Raw genomic sequence first — 6,666 nt, 5'->3', positions numbered from 1 at the left:
TGCTCCATTTTAGTAGAACAGTTGAGTAACTAGAGACCATGTTCAGCCTATCATTCTGAGAATGAATCTGTTAACCATACAATGCAGGATCACCTTCACAAGATAGACGGAACCTTCTAGAAAGGAATATTCACAGAAATACTCTCCCATATTCTATGTCAATTAATTTAAAATATCCGTTATTGATGTTTTTCTAACCAGGGAGTTGAGCTACACATTCATAATAGAGCTATGATCCAGCCCTAGCAAACTCTACTCGCTCAGCATGTGGAGGAGAGTTTGCACACTAAAGGCTAAAAACCAAACCAACAAAAAGCCAAAACAAAACCTCTTTCCATTGTACAGTATACTATGTTGGGAAGAAAACTTGCTTTCATGGTTCTGTGACATGTGGAAACTTTCAGGGTCATGCAGCCTTCTCTATGATTCAAGGAGAGGTTTAACATATGATAAAGGGGACAGAAGATAAAGGGCTTTAAAGATGTCCTTGAATCAAACTGGACTCGTGGTGACCATGTAGCTTTATTAGCAGAGATACAGAAGTGGTTGGCCATTGCCTTCTTCCAAGGTGTTTGACAACTCTGGAATTGCCTGGTGGTTCCCCATCCAAGCACTACCCAGAGCTGTCAAGGCTAGCCTGTTGCGGGCAAGCCCCTTTCCTTCCATTTTGGCTTGGGCTGCAGGACAGACCAGGTGCGTGGCTGCCACAAAGGCACAGGTCCATATAATGCCTGACTGATGCTTTTTAAAGCACTGGTCATGTCTTTGGAGGCTCCTTACAAGTGCAGATTCAGCATTCTTTTGAAAGAGCACTAGAGCTGTTTTTAATCCTAGGTTTAGCACTGTCTGAAGACAGCACTATTCTGTGTGGTTATAGGGTGATGTAAGTTATAAAAAAGAACTGGGTCATCTGTCTTTTGCTGCTTCTGCCATCATGAGGTTCCTCACAGTTTTTTTACTGCTTCTGCCAATGAGGAGCTTTGCATGACATATTGTTTAGTAGGTTTTATTGCTTTGGTGAGGAGCTGGTGCGACCTTCCCTACTTCATTTCATTTCCATGGCCATCCATGGTCTACTTTCTGGTGCTGCCAGCCTCAAGGACAGGCGTGGATTCATTGCCAGTATTATCATTCTTTTGCAGATCTCATTTCTTATTGATTACTCTTCTCCTTCTCCATGCTGCACCTGTCCTCCTATCTTGCAGTCTTCAGGCTGGTGAAACACACCAGTCCAAACACCTTCCTACACTTTCCTGACTCCATCTTATGGTGAAACTTATTTGGAGGAAAAAGAAAACAGGAAGAATCAACCAAACACTTTTCTTAACTTTAAGGAAACAGGAAGGACAGCAAGAGTTGCCAGCCTTGTTTCTAGCTAGTCTCTGGTGGATTGGTACAATGCACTTTGGCACACTGCACAACCATCTGGCTGTATGTCAGCCTTCCCATGTAGATCAGACAGGAAACACAACCAGATGAGCTAATTCTATTTTATTGTAAGGCTACATTAATAGAACGTTACAAATCTGATAGTACAAATTTCCAGCCATCTCTTTTACAGCCTGAGAAGTTAGGGAGGTTCCTTTCTGAGTTTCTTTCTCTGCCCATTATACAGCTGTGGGCTATGTCCTCTCTTCTCTGATTGTTCCCTAGGCAGCATCTCTTTCCCCCATTTCCCAGGGTCATTCCCACATACCATTACATTGTGTCTTTCCTATGGTGGTGGTTGTGGTGGTGGTGGTGGTGACTTTATTTTCACTCTCATTGCAAGCAGGAGCACATCACCAGTTCTGGGAAGTAGTGAAAGGCCAGAGGTCACTGGAAACAATAGATCCACAGCTGTTACCACTCAGCCCCATGCCCAATTTTCACCATGCTCCATTTCATCTTTCAAATGCTGAAGTTTCAAAAAATCAGGACCAGCTCATTTGCAATAAGTGATCAGCATAAACAGATCCCTGAGGGCCATCTGGGATTTAGCAGTTTTTGGTATGTGATGATAACTGTCTGAATAGTAACAGATTATTTTTTAAGTTGTAGCAACAACTTATGTTGGAGCAATGGAGATTTGGGATGGCAGAGGGATTTCATGCATGTCTTCAAAATGGAATACATCTTTAAATTAAATTTGAGTTTAAAGAAAATCAAAAATTCCCAATCTCCTCATTTTTCTAGCTTGCTGTATTTCGTTGACCCAGCAGCTAAGCAATAGCAAATAATACATCCTACTCCTAAAGAGTATATTTTCACATTGTCTTCACATTTAGAAAGTAGGAAACAGCACATTTCCTAGACTGGGAGTTAAAGATCATAAAACTGAGAGAATATATGGGCTAGCTTTTACTCTCCTCCAAATATGTCAGTCCTGTAGTGTTTTTTTTAAAATTTATTTTATTTATCACATTTATATAGCCACCCATCTCATGTAGTGACTTTCTAATTGTAGAGAAACTATCAGCTGTGATAAACTGGAATTCTTTTAGGGTATTCAACTGCCAAGCAAGTTCAGCCACATCTCATCTTCACTCTGAATGAGATTTGAAAATGAGTCTGCTACATTATATCTGCTGCCAAAGCAAAGCTCCCTTGACAGGGATGGGGAGCATTTGAAGGAGGACATTCAATACATGCCTAGCTCCACAAAACATTTTTCATTCTGTGCTGTGGAGAGCATGGAAGGAAGTACGGTTTGGATGCTGGAGAAACATATTTTTTAAGATTTTGTTTATCCCACCATTATTATTTGTATAAATAACTCAAGGTGGTGAACCTACCAAATACTCCTTCCTCCTCCTGTTTTCCCCACAACAACAACCCTGTGAGGTGGGTTGGGCTGAGAGAGAGAGAGAGAGTGACTGGCCCAAGGTCACCCAGCCGACTTTCATGCCTAAGGTGGGACTAGAACTCTCGGTCTCCTGGATTCTAGCCTGGTGCCTTAACCACTAGACCAAACTGGCTTTTGGGCCTCCAGTAATGCACTTTAGGAAAAGGGATAAGGAAAACTGTCCATTGCATTTTTAAAAATCACTAGTATCTCCCCCTGCCAAAGCCCCCCCCCCCTTACAGTAGTTTTAAAAGTTTGGAGATAGATTTATTTGTTTGTTTGTTTATTTTTAAAATGTATATCACCACCCATCTCTCCCAAAAAGGGGGACTCTGGGCGGTTTACAGTAAAATCAACAGTTAAAAACCATAAAAATATAAATTACAGTATTAACAAACCAATAAATTAGAATAAAATAGATACAAAATCCAAGGGGCGAAGAACTTATTAATCGGGGAGTGCTAGCCACCCCCAAGAAGAACTGTTGCCCTTCCCACCCCAGGTGAGGCAGCAGAACCAGGTTTTCAAGTTCTTCTGGAAGGCTGGGAGCAAGGGAGCCTGCCTCACCTCTGGGAGCAGAATGTTCCAGGGGCAGGTGCCACTGCAGAGAAGGCCCGCCTCCTGGACCCTGCCAGGTGGAATTCCCTCACTGGCATGCCCTCTCTGCATGCCCTCTCTGCATGACTGGGTGGGACGGGTCAATGTTATGGGGATGAGAGGGTCCCCATAATGTCGACCCGTATAGATACGCTCTCTCTCTCTCTCTCTCTCTCTCTCTCTCTCTCATACTGTATATCCAAACTGCATATATAATTTTTCTGCATAGTTTTGATTTCCTATACATTTTGGGTAAGCAATTTGTCTAATACATTTTGGAGCCAGATTTTCCAAAAATATCTCAGATTGTACCCATTTTTTTAAAAAATAGCATTTTATGTGCATCTTTTTTACTGTATGGGAAACTGCATCCTAGCCTCAGCTCTGGGTGAATTGGTGTGATCTGGTGTGATGGCTTAGGCATTCCCTCCACTGAATGTTAAAAATATGGCTCAAATCCCACAATGTTCCAGAAAACCTGTATGCAATTTCACAACACCTCGCAGAAAATTTTCAGAGTCTCAGCAGTGATCTCACATAATCTCATTAAAATCCCAAAAGAGTCTGGCAGTCTCATGAGATTTGGGATTTTTGGGGAAAAATACATTTGGGGTCTGAGAGTTGTGAGGACAACATATGCCCTAACTACAGACAGGTGATAGATGACAGAGACAGAGACAGATGATATGGTATAATTAGGTAGGATGTTATCTACCTGTACATGAAAATATAATTTTATTTCATTGGTTGCAGGGGGTGGGGGTGGGAGGGATAATTCCCTTTCAGCCCATGCTGTAGTGGAATATGTTGGCTAGTAAGTTTTATTTGGATATTTTGACTAAGAATGTTTTTAGGCTAGAAGACAACCCTAACTGTAGTTAACTGTGTTTTAATTTAAAGTATGCTGGTTTGGGTACTCTTCTAAATTAAAAGGCAAAAATAAATTAAAAAACTAAAACAAAGTAGAAAAGGAAAGGAACATGTGTGCTTTGTCATTAGATCTGGAGGCACGGAAAATACAGAATGCATTGGGGCATCAGTTATAAACAATCTACAGTATGCTACCATAAGCATTAATTTCATCTCCCTCCCACTCCCAGGGTTTGAACAGGCAATCAATAACAAATAATTCATACATACATACATACATACATATACAGATGCATATACATACACATACATACATATATATGAAAGAAATTGACTCAAAACAGCATTACATAACAAGTATGATTTTTCAGAGGAGAGTCACTTTTGTGTAATGGTTAAGGCACCACACCAGTAACCAGGAGACCGAGAGTTCTAGTCTCACCTTAGGCACAACACCAGCTGGGTGGCCTTGGGCCAGTCACTCTCTCTCAACCTTAGGAAGGAGGCAATGGTAAACAACTTCTGAAAAACCTTGCTAAGAAAACTGCAGGGACTTGTCCACATAGTTGCCAGATATCAAGATTGACTCAAAGGCATTTAAAAAAAAAAATGTCCCCCCCATCCCCATAGTAAGAAGAGCTGAATCAGTCTTCAGTATTCTTCATAGGGGAAAATGTCATACAAGTTGACCTATGAGTTTTAAAAAGGAGGAAATAAATAATTGACTCAAGGACAGTATTAGAAACAATTTCTAATTCTAAAGTTTATAAACATGTTAATGTAATCATCAGTTGGGTACAATGGGAGTAGTTTCCCAATATTGTTTTTTACTTATTTTTTCTCTCTTTTCCCATTTTTCCCATTTTTTTTTTCTTTCTACATGATTACATGCACCTATCTTTGGAATAGTGACAAATAGTAATGATATCAATATTAATATCATTAAAGTTTTATAGAGTTTTCAAATTATTTCTTAAGATAATACATTTAATGAATGAAATGAAAATAATGAAATAGTGTATTTTAAATTTTATAACTGTAAATTCTTTGTTTATTTACTGATATTTTATTCTTTATCCCTTATGTCTCTTTCTGTGTTATTGCATTCTTTCAGATAGCTATTTATTCTGTTCTTTTAAATGTTTTAATAAACATGAAAAGGAAGGAAGGAAGGAAGGAAGGAAGGAAGGAATTTTTGTGTTAATTCTGGAACTGTAATTTGATTTAAACATCTTTTAGTCAACAACTATGTACATTTCTTGGTTAATAAAATGCTCATGAAGTAAGATTTGAATAAGCTAAAGAGAAAAGGAAATAAAAAGCATAAAATGGGGAAAATATGTATGCCTAGTTATATATTCAATATCTGTCCAAATACCTATGTGTCATTGAATAAATAATGGGGCATAGGCTCACTGTTTTAGTTATCCCCAGTATCTACCCCTTAGTTTTCACTTACAGAATTCCCTGCCTGTTGCCCTCATGCCTCTTGTCCTGTTGCACACAGAATAGAAGAGAGGAGTGGAGGGAACTGCAGCCCAAATTTTACTGCATTAAGTATGTTATAAATTCTACAGTCTAAAATCTGTCTGGAATCAGAACGGATGCCTTTAAACTCTGTCAGTATGAACCATACACTCCTCAAAGCAATGAAAGTTATATGATTTATTGCCCTTGAAAAAGTATGGTTCATCTGTAATGTTGAAGAATTGATCTTAAACTGAAGAATTCCTGCAGCAGTGAAGTTGTACTGCCAAATTTGAAACATGAGCATTAATCCCATAGCCATGCACAATTTAGATTCATGACAGGATTATGAAGGGCCTCTGGATATAGATGTTTACTCAAGTGTAACCCTAATCTTGCATACGGAACCTGAATTTGAAATCCATACAGTTGATATATTGGTACCATCTGTTCATACAATATAGTAACTTGTATGTATTCATATGTACCGGCAAGTGCTAGAATAAGCAATGATTCCACAGATATGTAGAACACATATAGTAGATTATGAAATAGGAACAATTACTTCAAAGAAAGTAATTCCTTAACAAGGACCAATAATTAGTTTATTTAAAGTCACATATGTATTTCACAACAGTACAGAACAGAAAAAAAAAGCTTTGCTTGGTTTAAGCATCCCCTAACATATTACCTGCATACTATTCTGAAAGATGGAGGAGGGGAAAATAGCATTTGCTAAACTATCAGCATTATTTATTGGATTTATAGCCCACCAAAGAAAAATGGCATACTAGGCGATATAAAGGCCAAAGAGTTCAGAAAGTTGGGTTGCCACCTGATCACCAAAAGCTGAAACATTGATTGAAATATTGAACCACAGCATTAAATTGATTGATTTACAATGAAAA

This window comes from Candoia aspera, chromosome 1 (assembly GCF_035149785.1).
Source record: "Candoia aspera isolate rCanAsp1 chromosome 1, rCanAsp1.hap2, whole genome shotgun sequence".
Classification (NCBI taxonomy): domain Eukaryota; kingdom Metazoa; phylum Chordata; class Lepidosauria; order Squamata; family Boidae; genus Candoia; species Candoia aspera.
Note: the sequence above shows the minus strand (reverse complement) of the source record.